Source organism: Oncorhynchus mykiss, chromosome 11 (assembly GCF_057628025.1).
Source record: "Oncorhynchus mykiss isolate SJ-2025 chromosome 11, ASM5762802v1, whole genome shotgun sequence".
NCBI classification, from domain to species: domain Eukaryota; kingdom Metazoa; phylum Chordata; class Actinopteri; order Salmoniformes; family Salmonidae; genus Oncorhynchus; species Oncorhynchus mykiss.
The window spans coordinates 29,326,335-29,351,031 of NC_143032.1; the positions used below are offsets into that span (position 1 = coordinate 29,326,335).

General features: G+C 40.2%; 1 protein-coding gene across 2 annotated transcripts in view; it reads right to left on the minus strand.

The window, feature by feature from the left end:
- The window catches only part of LOC110535563 (cadherin-18), a 504,366-nt gene that overhangs the window by 223,568 nt on the left and 256,101 nt on the right, over positions 1-24,697 (minus strand). Inside the window, exon 1 of one of the 2 annotated variants that reach the window (XM_021620628.3) lies at positions 9,969-10,190. The exons of the other annotated variant lie outside the window; for it this stretch is intronic. The gene's annotated coding sequence lies outside the window, so the exon portion shown is untranslated. Of the gene's footprint in view, positions 1-9,968; positions 10,191-24,697 lie in introns of those variants that run through there. 2 annotated transcript variants of the gene reach the window in all.

Consider the following 24,697-nt stretch of genomic DNA (forward strand, 5'->3'; position numbering starts at 1 on the left):
ACTTCCCAAGCTTGTAGCGTCATACCCAAGAAGACTCAAGGCTGTAATCACTGCCAAAGGTGCTTCAACAAAGTACTGATTAAAGGGTCTGAATACTTATGTAAATATGATATTTCCGTTTTTATAATTTTAAAACATTTGCAAAAAAATCTAAAAACATGTTTTTGCTTTGACATTATGGGGTATTGTGTATAAATTGTAAAGGGGGGAAACTATGTAATCCATTTTAGAATAAGGCTGTAACGTAACAAAATGTGGTAAAAGTAAAGGGGTCTGAATAATTTCTGAATGCACTGTATACTTTAAATTCTACAGACCCTACTGAGTATTCATATATATATATATATATATATATATATATATATATATATATATATATATATATATACATACATACAGTGGGGCAAAAAAGTATTTGTTATTGACCAAATACTTATTTTCCACCATAATTTGCCAATAAATTCATTTAAAATCCTACAATGTAATTTTCTGGATTTCTTTTTCTCATTTTGTCTGTCATAGTTGAAGTGTACCTATGATGAAAATTACAGGCCTCTCTCATCTTTTTAAGTGGGAGAACTTGCACAATTGGTGGCTGACTAAATACTTTTTTGCCCCACTGTGTGTGAGTGTGTGTGTATATATATATATATATATATATATATATATATGTGTGTGTGTGCATGTGTACCAGTCAAAAGTTGACACACCTACCCATTCAACATCTTTTCTTTATTTTCACTATTTTCTACATTGTAAAATAGACATCAAATCTACTAAATAACACATATTGAATTATGTAGTGACCAAAACAGTGTTACAAAAATCAAAATATATTTTTTATTCTTCAAAGTAGCCACCCTTTGCCTTGATGACAGCTTTGCACACTCTTGGCATTCTCTCTATCAGCTTCATGAGGAATGCTTTTCCAACAGTCTTGAAGGAGTTCCCACATATGCTGAGCACTTGTTGGCTGCTTTTCCTTCACTCTGAGGTACAACTCATCCCGAACTATCTCAATTGGGTGGAGGTTGGGTGATTGTGGATGCCAGGTCATCTGTTGCCACTGTCCTTGGTCAAATAGCCCTTACACAGCCTGTTTTGGTCATTGTCCTGTTGAAAAACAAATGATAGTCCCACTAAGCGCAAACCGGATGGGATAGCATATCGCTGCAGAATGCTTTACCAATACATGGGTGTGATCATTCTACAGTGGTCCCTGTAGGTACGATCAAACCGGTGTGATTAGAATGCGTATTTAGAATGTCCAGTTTCTATTGACACAACAGTCAGCATTTGAGCTGGCCACAGTTTTTTCAGAAACATTTTGCACATACAAAGTTATGTCCAGAATGTGAGCAGTTTATTTTTAGATGCAATGTTTAAGTTAATTTTTAAATTTTACCTTTATTTAACCAGGTAGGCTAGTTGAGAACAAGTTGTCATTTGCAACTGCGACCTGGCCAAGATAAAGCGTAGCAATTCGACACATACAACAACACAGAGTTACACACGGAATAAACAAAACATACAGTCAATAATACAGTAGAACAAAAGAAAACAAAAAGTCTATATACAGTGAGTGCAAATTAGGTAAGTTAAGGAAATAAATAGGCCATGGTGGCGAAGTAATTACAATATAGCAATTCAACTCTGGAATGGTAGATCGGCAGAAGATGAATGTGCAGGTAGAGATACTGGGGTGCAAAGGAGCAAAATAAATAAACAAATACCAGTATGGGGATGAGGTACGTAGATAGATGGGCTGTTTACAGATAGGCTAAGTACAGGTGCAGTGATCCGTAAACTGCTCTGACAGCTGGTGTTTAAAGCTACTGAGGGAGATGTGAGTTTCCAGCTTCAGAGATTTTTACAATACGTTCCAGTCATGGGCAGCAGAGAACTGGAAGGGAAGACGACCAAAGGAGGAATTGACTTTTGGGGGTGACCAGTAAGATATACCTGCTGGAGCGCGTGCTACGAGTGGGTGCTGCTATGGTGACCAGGGAGCTGAGATAAGGTGGGGCTTTACCTAGCAGAGACTTGTAGATGACCTGGAGCCAGTGGGTTTGGCGACGAGTATGAAGCGAGGGCCAGCCAACGAGAGCGTACAGGTCGCAATGGTGGGTAGTGTATGGGGCTTTGGTGACAAAACGGATGGCATCCAGTTTGTTGAGTAGAGTGTTGGAGGCTATTTTATAGATGACATCACCGAAGTCGAGGATCAGTAGGATGGTCAGTTTTACGAGGGTATGTTTGGCAGCATGAGTGAAGGATGCTTTGTTGCGATATAGGAAGCCGATTCTAGATTTAATTTTGGATTGGAGATGCTTAATGTGAGTCTGGAAGGAGAGTTTCCAGTCTAGCCAGACACCCAGGTATTTGTAGTTGTCCACGTATTCTAAGTCAGAGCCGTCCAGAGTAGTGATGCTGGACGGGCGAGCAGGTGCGGGCAGCGATCGATTGAAAAGCGTGCATTTCGTTTTACTTGCGTTTAAGAGAAGTTGGAGGCTACGGAAGGAGAGTTGTATGGCATTGAAGCTCGTCTGGAGGTTAGTTAACACAGTGTCCAAGGAGGTGCCAGAAGTATACAGAATGGTGTTGTCTGCGTATAGGTGGATCAGAGAATCACCAGCAGCAAGAGCAACATCATTGATGTGTACAGAATGCTATACCAACACATGGGTGTGATCATTCTACAGTGGTCCCTGTAGGTACGATCAAACCGGTGTGATTAGAATGCGTATTTAGAATGTCCAGTTTAGAATGACACAACAGTCAGCATTTGAGCTGGCCACAGTTTTTTCAGAAACATTTTGCACATACAAAGTTATGTCCAGAATGTGAGCAGTTTGTTTTTAGATGCAATGTTAAGACATTCACAGAAGTAGCTACAGCATAACACAATCATCCAAACTGGAAAAATGCAGGCTATATTTGTCCTAGCGCTAATTGAGGAAAGATTGAGGAAAGATTGACATAACACAAGCGGTCATATTTTTATAACTCTCGGCTGACAGAAACAACAATATTAATTATCTAATAGCAAATACTATTTATAATTAATCACAGCACGGGTGAGCTCACCATTGATCGAAATAATTGAGTACAGCACTTTCTAGAAATCTAAAGTTGTCCTACGATAGGTAGTTTGTGCGCCCCGCCATGCTTGTTTTTTTTCGCATCAACCAAAGATAATAGGAGGAGACAAGATTAGTTTGGTCTGTTTATAGTATGCATGTTGAAGGGTGTGTGTCGTCTACGATCATCCACTTCCCTTCATTCCCTTCTGGAAGTTTACCCGAAAGATGAGTGAACCATTCCTCCACCTCATTATAAAATCTTCCGTATGGCAGATTACGTGACACCCAGAATGCATTGTATAATGTCAACAAACATGGCGCCACACATAGCTGGCAAATAGCTTAGCTCATTATAATCTATACAGCCTTGCAAAAAATAATTTTACACACATCATAGGTGTCCATTACAATATATGCAATAATCAGAATGCATTATTTGTCACCAGTAATTGAAAACATGAATAAAACTGTAAATACATTATGCTCCATACATACATTACTACATACTGTACATAGTGTATGCACCTACAGTAGAAACGACAACACGATATGCAGAAAATAAGGAACTTACTTTGATAGGAACACACACATGTCCAAAGTTATTATGTGTAAAGAAAACAACAATGAAGGCAAAGCGAGCGGCAGCAAGAAAACGTTTCAATTCTTGCAAGACTGTGCAAATATATGCATACTTGATCTGCGCAAACATGAGTGAAGTGCGGTGGGTTCTCCTGGAAGAGAGAAGTTTATCCAGCTCTGCAAAGTCTCAAACATAAATTGTCCGCAACACTGAAATGGACTACTTCTATATGAATTAATGAGGAGGCAGAACACACCTCAATTCAATTTGTTGTTAGAAAATACTTTGAAATTGAATAGTTGAAACATAGCCTATAGATAATTAGCAGGCAGCGCTTGTTAACTGTCCTGTTGCATAATAATCACATTTTGGAACAGTGAGTGCATTCTGACATCACGTGCATAAAACAACACACGCTGGGGTGACCATTAGAGATAAACTTGGCAAAAAAGAAATGTCCCTTTTTCAGGACACTGTCTTTCAAAGATAATTCGTAAAAATCCAAATAACTTCACAGATCTTCATTGTAAAGGGTTTAAACACTGTTCCCCATGCTAACCCATGTTCAATGAAACATAAACAATGAATGAACATGAACCTGTGGAATGGTCGTTAAGACACTAACAGCTTACAGACGGTAGACAATTAAGGTCACAGTTATGAAAACTTAGGACTCTAAAGAGGCCTTTCTATTGACTCTGAAAAACAATCAAAAGAAAGATGCCCAGGGTCCCTTCTCATTTGTGTGAGATGGAGGGTCCGTCATGGTCTGGGACGGTGTGTTACAGCATAATCGGACTGAGCTTGTTGTCATTGCAGGCAATCTCAATGCTGTGCGGTACAGTGAAGACATCCTCCTCCCTAAGGAGGACCCTTCCTGAAGGCTCATCCTGACATGACCCTCCAGCATAACAATGCCACCAGCCATATTGCTCGTTCTGTACGTGATTACCTGCAAGACAGGAATGTCAGTGTTCTGCCATGGCCAGGGAAGAGCCCGGATCCCAATACATTGCGCACATTTGGGACCTGTTGAATCGGAGGGTGAGGGCCAGGGCCATTCCCCCAGAAATGTCTGGGAACTTGCAGGTGCCTTGGTGGAAGAGCGGGGTAACATCTCACAGCAAGAACGGGCAAATCTGGTGCAGTCCATGAGGAGGAGATGCACTGCAGTACCTAATGCAGCTGGTGGCCACACCATATACTGACTGTTACTTTTGATTTTGACCCCCCTTTGTTCAGGGACACATTATTCCATTTCTGTTAGTCACATGTCTGTGGAACTTCTCAGTTGTTGAATCTGGTTATGTTCATACAAATGTTTACACATGTTAAGTTTGCTTAAAATAAACGCAGTTGACAGTGAGAGGATGTTTCTTTTTCTGATGAGTTTATTTGGAACTCACATGTCAAAATGTTAAGTGTGCCCTGAATTCTAAATAAATCAGTAGCACAGAACCCACACACCATCTCACCTCTTCCTTCATGCTTCACGGTGGGAACCATACATGCAGAGATAATCCGTTCACGTATTCTGCGTCTCACATAAACACAGAGATTGGAACCAAAAATCTCATGTTCCCCGCGTTGGCGTTAAACGCTGCACAAGTCGGCTTAATCGGAAATTAACTTTACATTTCTATTGCGCAAACTGTAAGTCTTTAGCAATACAGAATGAATAGAACCCTGAGGAAGGGAAAAAAAATGGAGTGCCAAAAAGTTACTTAAAACAATTATCCTAGATTCACAAGCAGGTTTGACTTTTTGATGTGTATGTAGTATCCGAAATAATCAAAAAGAAGAGATTATGCAGTTTCTAAATCACCCATCCTTGCCAAACAACTCATAAATGTACCCCTTGAGCTCTATTTCAAATAACATGCACTCTCCGCGTACATTGGCAACACTCAAAGCACAGTGACATATTTCAAATCAAAATAGGCCATTCTGTTCTTTTGAAATGCATTTTCCTTCATACCTTAATGAATTGTTAATGAATGATCTTTGTGATGGTGTTTAATTCATGGATTTTAACACTTTAAATTGTGATGTTTTAGTGATTTTTCATGTGTACGTGCTGTTACATAAACTAATACAAATGCCATTGTGTTAATTGAAATACATTTTCTTTGGGATTCTAAATGTTACCTTCATAAACAGAAATCAAATGATTAGTCTTCCGATAGCATATATGAAATGCAATTATTAGACTGTTAGAATGTTCAAAAGACGCGTCATTGGCCCGACGGGGGGTCCAACAAGGCTTTTCTAGTGTTAAGTGCCACGGCATATTATTTGAAACCTTGGGTTGAGTGTTTTTTTAAATCTATTTCTAACCTAGGTATAGCCTAGTACTTGTTTTGTCTGGCAAGGTTGGAGAGGTTGGTGAGTGTTAGCGACAAGGACAAAGTACAAACCGTTCTGTCTTCACTGTCGTACAAGTATTGTGCACTTATTATTTCAATTTATCATCCAACACAGCCATTTCTCAACATACCAACCCTCCAAAAACATGACGCCTTAAGTTTAAACTTTCACTCTCCAATTAAACTGTTATATTCAATTTGTCTGTAGCCAAAGCTGTATGCTTTCAATAGCATTCTACAAACACTGTCTGCGTTATGCATCAATAAGATCTGTTGTTTGAACTGACATCACGTCAAGCAACAAAGGCTGGATGATGGCCTCTGAAAACACTGTATGGGTACGAAATGGCAATCTATTCCCTTTGTAGTGCACTACCCATAGGGCTCTTGTCAATTAATGCACTATAGGGATGGGGTGCCATTTGGGGCACAAACACTGCTTGGCAACGATGGTGGAAATGGTTGCCTGATTCATTGTTTTAATGACACTTTGATGAGGCTGTTTGAATAGTAAATACATGTGTTTCCATTGTTTGACTAATTTCCTCAAAAAGCTAGGGAGGGTTTGAATTTGCCGTAGGAGGTGCTCCAGTGATGACTGATTCAGTTTGGCTGAAGTGACTACTATGAGTCACATACAGGCCAGTATCACAGGATTGATCCTGGTCAACATCCACAAGCTATCTAGAGGTTACTGTAAAATGTCTCATGAGGAGAGACAAATGACGGAATCCAGATTCTGTCCAGACACTTTCAAATGCCACTTAGGTATGATATTTTAGGGGATGTCAGATGAGTCTTCCTTAAAGTGCATACTTTAACTATGTATTCAGATAAGGAATTATAAAAACAATCAAAATATTTTCTAAAAGTATGGACCAGGTGCTATAATATCAATCTATACAAACACTATGGCTGGTATGGACTCCAATTCAATACAGTATCAGAGAAAAGCTTTGAATTGTGCTTCAGTCTTTATAATAATTTAATAATAATAATTGATTGGATTTTTTTAGTGCTTTTTTCACATAGGTGCTCAAAGCCCTTTAGGGGGAAACTCACCTCATCCACCAACATAGTATAGTACCCACTTGGGTGACGCACGGCAACCATTTGTGCCTTTGAGTTTCAGCTATGCCTCTAGAGAAAGCAAGCTTGAGCCATTAAAAGACATAATGGTAACTGAGGACACCAGTTCATTGCCCGGTCTACACCAATGACAATCACATTGATGCCAAGGTCTGTGCTTCAAACAAATAATTAAAGACATGTTCTGGTACTTCAGCAACTAAGAAAGTATTTTTTAAACCTCCCGCTTTGGGCTGGATGTGTCAATGTGTAGTTCATCCATAATCTCTTATCAGAATTACTGTTTTACCTCAATTAGCCACGAAATCCCTATTTTGAAAGCAACTGTTTTCTTGCAGCTGTGCTGCGCCATTTTCCCAACATTTCTCCCCACGTGGGCTGGCCCCTTAGCAATTTGAGTTCCAGCCAAAGAGGCCTACCCAGCATTATCCAATGAGGTTGCAAGGCTGTCCCAATGGCTCAGTGGACACAGCAGAGAAAAAGAGCAAGAGCAATGACATGGTGCATATATGTGACGTAGTATACCATTTTTGGGAACCACTTAGAACTACTGGCTAAAACGTACAGTATACACAAATATCGGAGAATCTCTTTAAACAGAGCCACTGATCTAGGCTGAATGAAGAGATGGGGATAATTCTGCCTTCAAATCAGACTTTCATCCATGTTCAGTGTTCTTATTTTATGAAGAAAAGGTCTAGATCCCCTGAAGCTAGTTTAGAGACATCATGAAAAGTCATGAAGTGATTGCTATTATCCCTTATGAGCTGTTTTCTGGACACAGATTAAACCTATTGTACTGGATTAAGAATAATGCTCAATGGAGATTCTTCATTTAAAGTGTTTTGTAGACAAGCACTAGGCTTAATCTGTGTCCAGGACACTGGCAATGGATGTCCAGGTTTCATCAAGGCATACTGTATATTGGTTGATTTCTGATGGGAGCCACTACAGAATACTCCTAAAGCCATGCTACCTGCACCAGCCAAAATTCTCACCAAAGTTGACGGCATTTAAATACAGTTGATTGAACGTCAGCCCAGGTAATGCAGTGAAATGTCTCCACAATAGCGGGCTGGAACTCTCTAGTCAGAACAGAAAATATATTCAGTTCCTAATGAAAATAATTATGGCAATACTCTGACTTGTATATGGTACAGCGGCTTGACATACTGTACAGTATATGCATTATTATGCTGTGCAAGGATTTGATGTTCAAAAGCTGTTGTCAAAGCACAAGAGAACCTATAACGATACAAAAACAACAACAACAGTGCTTCCATAAATTCCCTCACATTCCAACCATTTTACCGTCACCCCTCACTCTACTGAGCACACCTTCCTAGACAGAGATTTACAATCACGTTATCAAACAGTGCAAAACTGAGCAGAGTCTAACGAGGTAAAACTACCTACCTTACACTGGGGGGGGGGGTTCTTAAAAGGTTCTTCCTCAGCTCTTAAGGTTCTTTGGAGAACTCTAGCTTGATAAAGAACCTTTGAGTTATGTGTGAGGTTCTTCACATGGCATCTACGGTTCTTCAAAATTCTAAAAGGTTCTTGAAATGTATGGAAGCCTGCAGATGTGTCAATTTCATAGCACAGAGCAAATTGGTCAGTGTTAAGTAGGGTTCATTTTTAGTGTAACATTTCTAGTGTTGATTCAAGAGTTAAATGAACACTAACGAGTTTAATTAACACTCAATTGTGTAACTGTAAACGAACCCCAGTGTTGGCGTTAATAACCAGAGTTTAACCACGCCCATCATTATCATATTTCCCAGCATGCTCTATTACAGGTATATTTTTTGGAATTGCTTCTTTTAATATCTATTTTTTTACTTGTACATTGATTGATTATTACATTTGAAGCTGCTAAAATATGAATAACATATTTCTAAAACTATTCCAATCGGTGCAATAAGGACTTATTGCACCCGTTACAGAATTGGTTGTTCCAGTTTAGCTGTTTAGGGTAGTATCACATTGTAGACTTCTCAACCTTGGCAGTCAATATGAATGTAGGTTGAGTGTGGAGAGAAATTCCAAATGTTGGATATCCCCACTCCGGCTGGATTCAAATAGGAATTACACATCACTTTGCAAACCAGCATAATGTAATTTGCAGGCCTGATGTGTCCCATAAACTATGAGCCCTACAGCAGGTCTAATCAATTCCGGACCTGGAGGGATGAAGCATTTCTGGTCTTAGATTTTTTTGTATGCTTCTTCAAACAACCACCACATTTATGGTTCTTAGGAAACCCTAAAATGGTTCCTTTATGGCATTGCTCTCAAGAACCTTATTTGGTTCCAACTTGCACCTTTATTTATAAGAGTTGTGTTTCTAAAGCATTCCAACATAAGGGCATGCCTGCCTCTCTTTTTAAATTATATTTCAGAGTGGGAGATGGAATCTGATACGGAGAAAGACCTCTGCTAATAAAAGGATAAGAAATCAATGAGTGGAGTCCCGTTTCCTGCAGCGCATTCATATTCGTGTCTGAAGCTACTGCTACAGTGGCGCTGCTCATGCATCAGCTATCCTAACTCACACTCACTATCACACCCCTACAGCAGCTGTAGCAGCGGCAGAAGCAGCAGTCCATAACTCCAGCGAGGGAGCGAGAGGGAGGCTTACAACGTACACACCACAGGAGACAGAGGCAGAGCCAACGAGCTGCAAGTGCACTCATTAGCACCGAAAAATAACCTGTGATAAACCCCCACGCTCCGTTTCTTTGTCTCTCTCACACATACACATACACAGAGAGAGAGACATTCAAACACTCACGCACATATTCTGTAGAAACAGCTCAAAGCACAAATGGTACTTTAATTTTTCCATACCTGGTGGGACTTCCTTTGACAGGCATGACAGCTGACAGTTCGTGAGGATGAGTGAGAAGGACTTTCTGTACTTGCCTCACCATTTTCTCTCTTTCTCTCGCTCCCTCTCTCCCTTTTTCTCTACCACCGTCTGTCTCTCTGGGGCAGTGCTTAGTGCTCGGCTAGCGGAGAGCCCACTTTCATTCTCTCTCTCTCCCTCTTTCTCTCACTGTGGGTGTGAGCAGAGGATTGAAGGAGTGTGTGTGTGAATGGTATAAGCCATCGTCCAATCCAGCCTGACTACTGCTCTATGGCTGCAGCAGCTCCAGGAGGAGGAGATCTCTGATTGGTCGGTTTAGAGCTGAGTGCATGTCTGTCAGGCTTGCACCACCCTCTTTGTCTTTCACACTACCCTCCTATTTTTTTTTCTCTCTCTCTCTCTCTCGCTCTCATCCCTCTGTCTTTCTCTATATGTTAACCTTCATTTTCATCCACATATTTCTGCCTATTTCTCCATCCCTCAGTCATACGTTTCTCCCTGTATTCTTGCTCTCCTTCTCATGCAAGTGCGCGCACACACACACGCACACACTCTCCCTCTCTCAGGTACCCTAGGGCTTTTACTCTCTCTAGCTCCAAAGGGAAACTTAATGAATAATAAACAGAGGAGTGAAAGGGGAGAGTTGGGGGTGGAGGTAGAGGAGCGGGCAGTGGGAGAGAGGAGAGAGAGAGAAAGAGGTCCTTCAGGACCATGGCACATTGGAGAGATGGAGAGAGGGCTACTTTGAGGTGTTCACCCATCAAGTAGACAAGAAGAGAGGAAGAGAATAGAAGACGTGGCAAAGTGGAAGAGGACAGGGGATAGAGGGATGAGGTGGAGGTGTCTAAATAAAGAGGGCGCTTGGTGAAGAGACAGATTACACTCCAGAGACAAGGAGGGAGGCTTGGGTTGAGAATAGAGGCAGGGGGAGAAATGGATGTTGAAAGAAAGGGGGACTCACTGGAAGACGTCACAGGAACAGCCTCTCCTTAACAATGTGGTCCATCTCCTTCATCTATCATCCAGACCCAGTTCTCTCAGACAGACCAGAAGTGTTTCTCATTTACTAAAGAGTTTAATCTGCATACTACTAGTTAAACATTTCTGAAACGTAGGAAATATGTTTGAAAAGAGACAGTACATCAGAGGTTTTCAAAACTATTTTTAGATTAACCGCATTACAGAGTATATTAAATGGTTTGGTTGTTTTGGAGGATTTCGACAATTTTTGACTCGAATTCATTCGGCATTCATATGATACACGCATCTGGGTGGCAATGACTGGGTGGGCTATAATATAAACTAAATTGTGGTTATTGGTGGTTTATTGATGTGGGTCAGTTCACCACCTAGTTGCAGTCATACATGAATGTTAACCACTTAGCATTTCCTTTCAGACACCACACCAGTGTCTAAACGTGGCCACTTTGTTTTTCAAATAAATCGAATTACAAACTCTCACTTTGTTCAAACCAAGGGCATCCACCTCACTGCCTGTTCATTGGGCTTTAAGGGGTTTAAGCCCTGACCATTGACTTCAAAGCTGGTCTGCCATTTTGTTAGCTCAAACCCTGAGTGAGCGAGTGTGACCATGGATTCATGGATTCATGTAGTGTGAGATGGTTGTGTGTTGCTGTGGTTGGTCCCCTCCATAAGAAACACTTGTGTCAATTAATCACAGCTAAGCAGAACAGAGAGATTATGCAGTCGACTGAATCTCATTTCAAGCTGATGGTTTGTGGTATAGGTGGGTGTGTGCGTGGGACATGCTGGGGACACAGACAAATGGCCAACTCTGTGGGCTCCAGCATCAGTGGAGCTATAGGGAGACACATTACCGGGCTGGAATAAAGAATGTGTCTTCCTCCCATAACTTGTCTAATTTATGTGGTGCTGGACAAGTATCAAGGTTACATTGCATTTTTCCATTAAAGAGCGATACACCATTGTTTCACTGCAGCAATGGAGGAAATACAGTAAATACTTTTACCCTTGGGCAAATTATCCAACAAATGAGAAGAAATAGCTTCCAGACTATTCTACAGAAATACAGTGCATTCGTAAAGTATTCAGACTAATTCACTGTTTCCACATTTTGTTACGTTACAGCCTTTATCAATCTACACACAATACCCCATAATGACAAAGCAAAAACATGTTTTCAAATTATTCTTTTTTTGCAAAAAATAAACAAAATATTTACGGAAATATCACATAAGTATTCAGACCCTTTACTCAGTACTTTGTTGAAGAACCTTTGGCAGCCATTACAGCCTTGAGTCTTCTTGGATATGACGCTACTAGCTTGGCATGACTGTATTTGGGGAGTTTCTCCCATTCTTTATTGCAGATCCTCTCAAGCTCTGTCAGGATGGATGAGGAGCGTCGCTGCACAGCTATTTTCAGGTCACTCCAGAGATGTTTGATCGGGTTCAAGTCTGGGCACTGACTGGGCCACTCAAGGACATTCAGAGACTTCTCCCAAAGCCACTCCTGTGTTGTCGTTGCTGTGTGCTTAGGGTCGTTGTCCTGTTGGAATCTGAACTGTCGCTCCAAGTCTTAGGTCCTGAGCGCTCTGGAGCAGGTTTTCATCAAGGATCTCTCTGTATTTTGTTCTGTTCATCTTTCCCTCTATCCTGATGAGTCTCCCAGTCCCTGCCACTGAAAAACATCCCCACAGCATGATGCTGCCACCACCATGCTTCACTGTAGAGTTGGTGCCAGGTTTCCTCCAGATGTGACGCTTGGCATTAAGGCGCATCTTGTTTCTCATGGTCTGAGAGTCCTTTAGGGGCCTTTTGTAAAACTCCAAGTGGCCTTCCATGTGCCTTTTACTGAAGAGTGGCTTCTGTCTGGCCACTCTACCATAATGGCCTGATTGGTGGAGTGCTGCAGAGATGTTTGTCCTTCTGGAAGGTTCTCCCATCTCCACAGAGGAACTCTGTCAAAGTGACCATCGGGATCTTGGTCACCTCCCTGACCAAGGCCTTTCTCCCCCGATTGCTCAGTTTGGCTAGGCGGCCAGATTTAGGAAGAGTCTTGGTGGTTCCAAACTTCTTCCATTCAAGAACAATGGAGGCCACTGTGTTCTTGGGAACCCTCAATGCTGCAGAAATGTTTTGGTACCCTTCCCCAGATCTGTGCCCTGAGGAGCTCTACAGAGTTCCTTCAACCTCAGGGCTTTGTTTTTGCTATGACATGCACTGTCAACTGTGGGCCTTATATAGTGTCATGACTGTCCTGTGAGTATCACAATTGGTCAGATCAGCTTGGCAATGTCTGACAATAAACAGACATTCTCTCACCCGCAGAGAGAATTCTCTCACCCGGGTTTTTGACACCTCCACACCCGGTCGTAAATTAAGCAGAAGAGGACTCTCTCCAAACCCTCCGGTATTGGCTAAAGGAATGTCCCTTTTTCTCCAGAGACTTTTGCCAGGCCAAAACTCTTAACGTCCAAAAAGTGGATAATTGTACAATAATTCGAACATAAAGAATGTTATGGTCAGTGGGGAGATGTAGAAAACTAATGTCATATTTTTTTTCATTTTGTGATGTCATTAAAAACTGTATGGACAAAATACTGTAACTTGGAAAGGATACCGTATTTATCTGTCAAGTTTCCATCTAATACGTTGGGCATATGATATGAAGAATGAGAAAATAGTTTTTCTTAAGATAGGAATATGATTTTAGGAGTCATAAGAGATAACTTCTAAGGGGACGAAGCCGTCCCCTTTGTGCATAGTGCATAAAAAGCCTTGGTAACGAATTTAACATTAGACCAGGAGACGTGAGGCAGAGAGCTAGACGTTTGAAATGTTTAACCTCAACACAAGGTGAGGAAAATTACTTCACCTACCAGACCAGGACATCACCAGTCAGCAGCCTCATGTGTAAAGTGGTTCAAACTCGGATTATCCACACGAGGTGGAGATAACTCCCCTCTCAGACAATCACTGTTACAGCTAAGAAGAAGTTCTGAGGAAACACCCTATGGAGTTTGGACAACTAAGAAAATGGACATTGTGACCTCTGGTAGACAATCAGAGCATGTACAAGTGGGCAGAGGAAAGGCCCAACCAAGCCCTTTTCAAGAAGGCTTTGATCCGACAGAGATAAACAACAAACGAAGGCATTTCACACATGAATACATTCATGATTTCTTACTCCAAACAGGTGGCGGTTCGTGTGCAAAGTATATGATTAATGGGATAAAAGTTATAGAACGTGTCCATAATAAGTGTCCCTTTTTCGCTATCTCTCTCTTCTCCCCAACTCTCTTCATTCGTTGTGTATAAGCCCAATATTTTGTCATTCCACTAGCGACCATGACTCATGTAGTATGTGTGTGTGTGTGTTTAGTCTGTGTTATTATTTAGTTAGCTAGTAAATAAATCCTTAAATAAATTAGAATAGTACTGAAAAATTAGCAAGGCTGGGGTTTTTGCAGATCCAAGAGGTTATGACCGTTCAGAATGATGAAATGATAAGAGGTTATGACTAATATTTTGACTGTTTTATGGATGTTATCGAGTTTAATTCGGGAGATGGGAACTATTTAAACAACTTCTTCCATGGTGCCAAAATCCTAATGAGTTAATTGTTACATGATTGATTTAAATTTGGTAACAATTAAACATAGTTTGTGGATTAAAATAAATAGTCATCAGATTAATGAAAGTAAAGTCACAATAATAGACAGACGTGTGCCCTTCCAAATAAAGTCCAATCAATTGAAATTCTCACTGGTGGACTTCAATAAAGTTGTAGAAACATCTCAAGGATGTTCAATGGAAACAGGATGCAACTGAGCTCAATTTTGAGTCTCATAGCAAAGGGTCTGAATACTTATATAAATAAGGTATGTCTGTTTTTTTTATACATTTGCAAAAATGTCTAAAAACCTGTTTTCACTTTGTCATTATGGTCTATTGTGTGTGGAATGATGAGGGAAAATGAATTTAATATATTTTAGAATAAGGCTGTAACGTTACAAAATGTGGAAAAAGGGAAGGGGTCTGAATACTTTCCAAATGCACTGTATATATATATACAAACTGAACAAAAATATAAACGCAACATGTAAAGTGTTGGTCCCATGTTTCATGAGCTGTAATGACAAATCCCCAAAATGTTCCATACACACAAAAATTATATTTTTTTCAAAAATGTGTTTACATCCTTATTAGTGAGCATCTCTGTTTTGGCTAGATAATCCATCACCTGACAGGTGTGGCATATGAAGAAGCTGATTAAACAGCATGATCGTTACACAGGTGCACCTTGTGCTAGTGACAATAAAAGGCCACTTTAAAATGAGCAGTTTTGTTACATAACACAATGTTACAGATTTCTCAAGTTTTGAGAGATCGTGAAATTGGCATGCTGTCTACAGGACTGTCCATCAAAGCTGTTGCTAAAGAATTGCTATTCATTTCTCTACTCTAAGCTGCCTCCAACATATTTTTACAGAATTTGGCAATGCGTCTAACCGGCCTCACTACCACAGACCACATGTAACCACGTCACCTAAGGACCACCACATCCGGCTTCTTCACCTGCGGCATCATCTGAGGGGGGTGCTGAGGAGTATTTGATGGAGGCCATTGTGTTCTTGGGAACCTTCAATACTGCAGAAATGTTTTGGTACCCTTCCCCAGATCTGTGCCCACATAATCCTGTCTCGGAGCTCTACGTTCAATTACATCGACCTCATGGCTTAGTTTTTGCTCTGACATGCACTGTCAACTGTGGGACCTTAATTAGACAGGTGTGTGCTTTTCCAAATCATGTCCAATCAATTGAATTTGCCACCGGTGGACTCAAATACAGTTGTAGAAACAACTCAAAGATGATCAATGGAAACAGGATACACCAGAGCTCAATTTTGAGTCTCATGGCAAAGGGTCTGAATACTTGTGTAAATAAGGTACTTTATATATATAAATTAGGAACATTCTCTAAAAACCTGTTTTAGCTTTCACATTATGGGGTATTGTGTGTAAATGACTGAGGATTTTTATTTAATCCATTTTAGAATAAGGCTGAAACGCAGCAAAATTGGGAAAAGGTCAAGGGGTCTGAATACTTCCCGAAGGCACTGTATATACAAAAGTATGTGGACACCCCTTCATATTAGTGGATTTGGCTATTTCAGCCACAGCCGTTGCTGACAGGTTTATAAAATTGACCACACAGCCATGCAATCTCAAAAGAAAATTGGCAGTAGAATGGTACCGTCATAGGATGCCACCTTTCCAACAAGTTAGTTCATCAAATTTCTGCCCTGCTAGAGCTGCCCTGGTCAACTGTACGTGTTGTTACTGTGAAGTGGAAATGTCAAGGATCAAAAAGGACTCAGCTGCAAAGTGGTAGGCCACATAAGCTCACAAAATGGGACCACCGAGTGCTGAAGCGCGTAGCAATGTAAAAATCATCTGTCCTCGGTTGCAACACTCCCTACCGAGTTCCAAACTGCCTCTGGAAGCAATGTCAGCACAATAACTCTTTGTCGGGAGCTTCATGAAATGGGTTTCCATGGCTGAGCAGCTGCACACAAGCCTAAGATCACCATGCACAGTGCCAAGTGTCGGCTGGAGTGGTGTCAAGCTCGCCGCCATTGGACTCTGGAGCAGTGGAAAAACTTTCTCTGGACTGATGAATCACGCTTCACCATCAGGTTGTCCAATGGACGAATTGTAGTATTCATAAGGGCATGAAATCAGAAGGCAATGCAGGAAGAAGGCAATGCAGGTTGACATGCTCAGAGTGTAGATTTATCATACAAAATATAAAAGTAGATTTAGTAAATATGCATGGGCAATAGCCCAAAAGAAATAGCCTCAATTTCAGCCTTAACCTGTCCTATCTGAATAGACACAGGTCGAGGGCAAGACTCTAGAGACTGGTTCCCCCTGAGAAACCAAATAGAATCTGTCTAAAAGGAGCTCAAAGAGTTAGGCCTACATAATATAAGCACTTGCCCCCAGGATCATACAGTTACCCAATTGGCAATTACAACCAACAGTTTCCCCTGTGTATCAACAATGGTCCACCACCCAAAGGACATCCAGCCAACCTGACAACTGTAGGACGCATTGGAGTCAACATGGGCCAGCATCACTGGAGGGTTATACAACTCAATATTAGGAAGCTGTTCCTAATGTTTAGTATACTCAGTGTATAATGCCCAACTAGGACTGAATGAGACACTTGTTTTTTTAAGTTGAATAATTATTATTTTTAAATAGTCAGCATGTGTAATCTCCGACGGTAGAGGGGTCTGGGTTGCTGCGTGTTCAGCTCCCATACCCATTCCCAACCGCTGCGGAGTGAGTGTCAGTACTGGTGAATTTCTGATGAAATTTATTTAACCCTTTGACGTGTGCGATCACATATTTGTGATCAATGAGTGGTCCCCGCAGCGAACCATCGCAAATATTTGATTGGCAAAGTAGCAACAGAATTTATGATGCAACAAATGCATCTTAACAGCATTGTTGTCTGAAGAGCATCTAAACAATGTTTAGAACTTTATTGCTCAATTCAACCTTTTATGGTAAAAGATAAATGTAAACTTCATCATCCAAGTATCACACATCTACAACCAAACACATTCCATGAACCAGTCTAAATAACAGGTTGCGCTGACTAAAAAATAAAACTTAAGTTAGCGACCTAACAGCTAGACTTGTTTACTATGTACAACATATCTGGTGAGAACAAGGGAGAAAGTTATTATTGTTTAGAAAAGAGATGTATGTCAGCTAAGCTAACAGCAGCTGAATTCTTTAGGATGGCAGCAATGTTTGTTAATGACAAGCAAAACTCCCTAATCCCAGAATCCCACTATAAGATGCAAATAAACAAAGGCAAAGATAGCTGCTCCCATTGCCTAACAAATATTTACTTAGTTTGGACACTTTTCAGCATATTGCAAATCTTCAATGTATACATCTTCAATGTAATACAGTGTATACAACAACCAGAGTATATAACTTGACAAGTCGTTTACAGTTTATGACAAATCACAAAGGAAATAAATGTTGTTTTCACCCCACAGATCATCGTCAGATTGGAAAAAATTGCTTTGAACGATCATCCTCTTTCTAGAGCTCCGACTTTCCAACATGAACCTCATTGACGTCATGATTTGACCATGATTTGAGTTCCCAATTGTCTTGCATGCTCCATAAGTCTGTCGAGTTGGTCTGACAGACCAAAGATAACCAGAATGCATTGTATAACGTCAACTAACATGGCGCACCACAAAGCTGGCAAATAGCTTTGCATTAGCTCATCATAATCAGTACAACCTTCAAAAAAGTATTTTACACACATTACAATCTATGCAAAAATCAGAATGCATGATTTGAAAATGTGAATTAAACAGTAAATACATTACGCTCCATACATATGGCATGCTGTAGTAGGAGCGACAACACGCAATACAGAAAGTAAGGCACTTTCTTTGATAGGATCGCACACATGTTCAAAGTTATTATTTGTAAGGAAAACCACAATGAAGACCATGCGGGTGCGATCTAGAAAATGTGCCAGGGAGAAAAAGTTTGTGCAAGGACTTTTCTGACTAGAAATACGCAAATGTCTGAATACTTGAAACACTGGGGAAGTGCTTGGGCTCTCGTTAAAAACGTTTATCCGGCTAAGTAAAGCCTTAAACAGTAAAGCCTCAACTTGAAATGGGCTACTTCTTATGTGAATTATTGAGGAAGTGGAACACACCTCAATTCAAACTGTTGTAGAAAATAATTTGAAATTGACAAGTTGAAACATAGCCTATGCATAATTAGAAGGCAGCATGGGTTAACTGTCCTGTTGCGTAACAATCACGTTTAGGAACAGCGAGTGCATTCTGACATCATGCTCATAAAAAAAAAACTCAAGCTGGGGCGACTGTCAGAGATATTTGGAACTCACACATGAAAAAGGGTAACTTGTAAATAATGAGTTTATTTTCCCGTATTAATGAATGACAACTGTATGCAGACATGTCGATAGACGTAGTATAAACCAGCCTTCAGTCTTGAAAGATTTTATTGTTTAGACATGGCTTCACGTGAATCCTTAAGGAGACGGGTGGGGATAAGGTTTACGAGGGTGTGAACGATGCTGAATGAGTGTAGACAAAGAAGAGCTCTCTAGTAGGTGTACCAAAACATTCAAGCGGCATTTTCTCAAAAGTGGGGATACAAGTTTATCAAATTTCAAAGCAGAATAAATGTCCCTATTGTTTCTCAATTGTAGTGTATGATATACCATGTTTTAGCTCTGTGTCTCTACTTTTATTCAATTTAAAAAACACCAGTTAAAATTTTGCTACAGCCAGTTGGTCACATATTCAATTTTTTATTGACATTATCGGCTTTACAGGCTTCAGACGAGTCCCAAAAAGCTTGTGGGAGTTGTAGAGCAAAACAGATAACATCATCATGTTCGTGAGAGTCACCTTTCCATAGATGGGTCATAACAGTTGGCCACACTGTTCGGACAGTGAGGAGACATAGGCGGAATCTGTAGATTGAGACACGTCCAATGCAAAAAAAAAAACCTGATATTTCTAGCTTAAACTGACAGATTTATATGGGGATTTTTTTATTTTGCTAATTGGATTTCCGCCGGGGCACGGACATCGACCTTAGGGGGTTAAACTGCGCAGTAGTTATTGTACCCCCGGGGAAACACTAAAGATGTTCTACATTTATATTTGAATTAAATGCAATGTTTCACAGTAATCGCCTCTCAAACAATAATGTGTAGTGCATAAATGTATCAATACGATGGAGTATGTCACTTTGTTTTTGTTGTTCAACATTTGTGACAGTCTCATTTTTTTTTATTTTTTACCTTGGATAGAAGTACAAACTCAGAGCTTCAAAATGGCATATCACACATACACTGTAGTTGGAGGAAACATGGGGAAGTAGTACTGCTTTAGAAGTTGATAAACAAATAATTCAATTTAGGAGAAAAAAGGCATTCAACCATTTTGCTGTGATTATCACACTTGCTCTACTTTCATCATTGGGAAACATGTTTAGAAAAGGAATAGTTTCAAACAATTGCCAAAATTGATTTTCTGAACATTATCTCACAAAGTTATCCCATTAGGAAAACCATTTACAGTATTAAATTGCCTATTGTTGTATAATAAAGATTGAACAGTTACAGTGCTGCTCTTTGTTTACGCACATTTAGCATCGTTCACACCTTTGGCCACATGTAAATGTGGCCAAATGCTAAAGAGGTATTGCTTAAAAAAACAAGAAAAGATTTCAACAATAAAGTACTTTATTAACTTCCAGTGCTAAAGGTAGTTGCCTACAATTAGGAAAACTTAAAACACACAAACACATGAAGGCTTAGCAAAACAAAAGATATCTAGACCTAGGCCTATATTATTACATCCTTTGAGTAACTTTGGCTCAGGTCATGTGTTGATATGAACAAAGAAATCTACAGTAGCCTGAGAGCATATTGCTGTCCTACCCTTTGGAGCAGAGCATGTAATGTCCATGGCCTGTTCATTGCAAAAGTCCTGATTTTCTCCAAAATATATGTTTGCCAGGTTGTGTCCAGTCCGGGGGATGCTTTCACATCTCTGGGAGGAAGGGGTCAACATTGCACAGTAGCTGAAACCTGGTTCCATCTGAGTGAAAGTTCCTTGGCCACAACAACACCAGGCTCCAGACAACTAAAGCTGTAAAGGAGGAAAGTAGACAAAAAAATAGACAAGACATTAAAACCTTGCATATGAGCAATAGCATTCATTGACTCCTAAGTCCAAGCAATGAGGTCAAAGTAAAGACAAAATACCTGAAGTGTTGCTCGTTCACCCTCGATCATCTCTTTGCACTGATCGGGGATGCAAACTGGTGAGGGCCAAAAAAGATGACACTTTTCTTTTTGCACTGAAACATGCAACAACAAAAAAATCCCTGCTAGGGGAAAATGCAGGTTAACTAATTTACCAAGAAATAATATGATCTACATGATCAGTCTCTGTGTGTAAAATGGCTATTGTGAACCTAACTCACAGCTAAAAAATGTAAAGAAAGCAATCCAATGTTATTTTGTTGCTAGACTTTACTGTAAATGACTCTCAAGTTGAGAAAAAAACAACACACTAATATTGCAGTTAGCCATGACAGCCTTTATAATAGAACGCTTGTGACCACACACACATATACATATTGAACTTGGGAAATAACATCTTAAGGTAGAAATAGAATTAAACAAACAGGCATTCTATTTTTTGTCTTTTATAGTGGCCACTATAGTAGACATCGATCAAGTGCACAAGGCTACATGTGTGCAAAAATAACATTCACTGAGTAAACATTTTTATAATGCCCCCTCACTCACACACAAGTGTTACTGTCAAGTTCAACACATCAAAAACAATATATTTGGGCTACACTGCACATTATTACATTGTACACTTTCTGCCTGTGGACATCTGTTCTACAATGTGCCAGCAGAGCATGATACCCTTTGTTGGCATAATTATTCTCTTTTAGACCTGGCAATCTCCCTTTTTATCCACTGTATTGAAAAAGTAATAAAGAGGGAAAGTGTGTGGTGTTCCTTTCAACTCTATAGTGGCATCCAGCTTAAGCCAGGCCCAGCTGCAGCTACACTTGACCCCTGAATCCACATGTTTAACAAGCAATGCCTAATTTTCACCATATTCTCTCATTCTGAAAATGAACCACATACTGTAGAGGGAGAACATTAGCTAACAGATAGTGGTTAGTTCATTAGCTAGTTAACATTCCACACAGATTGCCAGGGTCCATAAGTAACTAACACATTATAACTTGAGGAACCGCAAGGAGTCGTATACCAGTTAATAAATACTATGGTTAGGTTACTAATGTTAGCTCATCTGATGTTGTAACGTTAGCTAACCAACGTTAGCTCTCTGACTTTATTAGCAACCATATTTTCACACCATAAACTCAATTATTTGATCAGATAAATTGGCTAACGTTGCTCAACATTTCTCTGGCTAGCTAACGGAGAATTTGATCCAGCTAGCAAGATACTTAACAATGCTAACAATACTTGTTCCACAATACTTTCTTCCTCACCTCAAACTTTCCAAATGCCAGTTGTTTTTCGGTTACAGCTCATGAAGTACGGTTCATCACCTTCTTACCCGTCTCCATGGTCAGGCTTCTCACCTAACGTTACCTCTTCGTTATTGTTCAGGGACGCGCTGCTGTAACTGGCAAGCAGCCTTTCCAGAGCGCACACTGGTGCTGTAACTAGCATGTTGGTTGTCTCTTCTTTATTCTGTAGCGTGCTGCACTGCATTATGTTGTTATGTGAAGGCTGAGCCTTGGATACAGCCAGTATTGCTCCAAACGCGCGTCACTTGTTCGCTTACAGCCAGTAGTGATCCAAAGCCCCCCCCCCCCCATCCCCTTCAAAACTTTTCTCATCGGATGTACACGAATCAGGTAGGCCACCTATTTTGGATTCAAAAAGGTGACTAGCTTGCATCCCAGATTTATGGCGGAAAGCAGGTTTATGCGGAAAGCCAGATTCCATAAAAATAGGTTAAAATATTAATTAATTTGTGTTCTATAGTTTGTTATAGCCTGTTAACTGCTACAGCTGTACTAAAATGCAATGGCAATGCAGACACAGGATACAACCTCGATTCTATAGTCCAGTAGCTAGCTAGCTATTTAGCTATCATTTCATTGGGGTTAGTTAGCTAGCCAACGATGCATGCCTCCCTATAACGTAACATGGGGTTTGATTAGTATTCGCACCAGAGTGGCTATTTTCGGTAGCCAGCTAGTTAAACATAAAACAGTTTATAATCATGTCATGCATGCCTTAACACATCAGCAATCAACATTAACAGCAGAATGCAACTGGCCAGCTAAGCTAGCTGTCTTAACACTGCTTGGTTCCACAACAAGCCATCTGTAAACAATGAATGTCTCCTTGCAGGACAATGCAAGCTATATGGTACCTGTATGCAACTGTCTAGCTAGCTAGCTTTATAGCTAACAACAGCTAGACATAAAAAATACTTTCTGATACAGTTGAGACAATAACATACAGTTGAAGTCAGAAGTTTACATACACTTAGGCTGGGGACATTAAAACTTGTTTTTCAACCACTCCACAAATGTCTTGTTAACAAACTATAGTTTTGGCAAGTCGGTTAGGACATCTACTTTGTGCATGACACAAGTAATTTTTCCATACTCTAAGTTGACATTATTTCACTTAAAATTCACTGTTTCACAATTCCAGTGGGTTAGAAGTTTACATACACTAAATTGACTGTGCCATTAAACAGCTTGGAAGATTCCAGAAAATGATGTCATGGCTTTATCAGCTTCTGATAGGCTAATTGACATCATTTGAGTCAATTGGAGGTGTACCTGTGGATGTATTTCAAGGCATACTTTCAAACTCAGTGCCTCTTTGCTTGACATCATGGGAAAATCAAAATAAATCAGCCAAGACCTCAGAACAAATGTGTAAACCTCCACAAGTCTTGTTCATCTTTCGGAGCAATTTCCAAATGCCTGAAGGTACCACATTCATCTGTACATACAATAGTATGCAAGTATGAACGCCATGGGACCACGCAGTCGTCATACTGGTCAGGAAGGAGACGTGTTCTGTCTCCTAGAAATGAACTTACTTTGGTGCTAAAAGTGCAAATCAATCCCAGAACAACAGCAAAGGACTTTGTGAAGATTCTGGAGGAAACAGGTACAAAACTATCTATATCCAGAGTAAAATGAGTCCTATATCGACATAAACTGAAAGGCCGCTCAGTAAGGATGAAGCCACTGCTCCAAAACTGCCATAAAAAAGCCAGAGTACGGTTTGCAACTGCACATGGGGACAAAGATCATACTTTTTGTAGAAATGTCCTCTGGTCTGATGAAACGAAAGTAGATTTTTTTGGGGCATAATGCCATCGTTGTGTTTGGAGGAAAAAGGGGGAGACTTGCAAGCCGAAGAACACCATCACAACCGTGAAGCACGAGGGGTGGCAGCATCATATTGTGGGTACTTTGCTGCAGGAGAGACTGGTGCACATCACAAAATAGATGGCATCATGTGGTAGGAAAATTATGTGGATATATTGAAGCAACAGCTCAAGACATCAGTCAGGAAGTTAAAGCTTGGTCGCAAGTGGGTCTTACAAATGGACAATGACCCCAAGCATACTTCCAAAGTTGTGGCAAAATGGCTTAAACACCACTAAGTCAAGGTATTGGAGTAGCAATCACAAAGTCCTGACCTCAATCCCATAGAAAATTTGTGGGCAGACAACTGAAAAAGCATATGCAAGTAAGGAGGCCTACAAACCTGACTCAGTTACATCAGCTCTGTCAGGAGGAATGGGCTCAAATTCACCCAACTACCAGAAACGTTTGCCCCAAGTTAAACAAGTTAATGGCAATCCTACCAAATGCTAATTGAGTGTATGCAAACTTCTGACCCACTGGGAATGTGATGAAAGAAAAAATGCTGAAAAATTATTCTCTCTACTATTATTCTGACATTTCACATTCTTAAAATAAAGTGGTATGCTAACTGACCTAAGACAGGGAATGTTTACTAGTATTAAATGTCAGGAATTGTGAAAAACTGAGTTTAAATGTAATTGGCTAAGGTGTATGTAAACTTCCGACTTCAACTGTAA